Below are 214 nucleotides of genomic sequence, written 5' to 3'. Positions count from 1 at the left end.
TTTTTTTTCCTTGGAGATAATAATGGTATGTAAAAGTTAAGGTTATATGTCGTTGATTTTTTTCCCTATTTTTAACAGCCTATAAATCATTGTTGTTTGAATAGTGGAATAGGTATGATAATAACAAAATAATACAATAAATTTTCTGACATATTATATGATAAAACAATATTCAAGAATCCAGTACATGCCGTAAGTTGTTTAGTTGCACATT

The 214-nt window shown here is 25.7% G+C and overlaps 1 protein-coding gene across 1 annotated transcript in view; it reads right to left on the bottom strand.

Annotated features, from left to right (window-relative positions):
* The window catches only part of LOC119591039 (protein sidekick-1-like), a 14,197-nt gene that overhangs the window by 2,927 nt on the left and 11,056 nt on the right, over positions 1 to 214 (bottom strand). The gene's annotated exons all lie outside the window — the stretch shown is intronic.

This window comes from Penaeus monodon, chromosome 28 (assembly GCF_015228065.2).
Source record: "Penaeus monodon isolate SGIC_2016 chromosome 28, NSTDA_Pmon_1, whole genome shotgun sequence".
Lineage (NCBI taxonomy): Eukaryota > Metazoa > Arthropoda > Malacostraca > Decapoda > Penaeidae > Penaeus > Penaeus monodon.
Note: the sequence above shows the minus strand (reverse complement) of the source record. Positions and strands in the feature narration are given on the sequence as shown.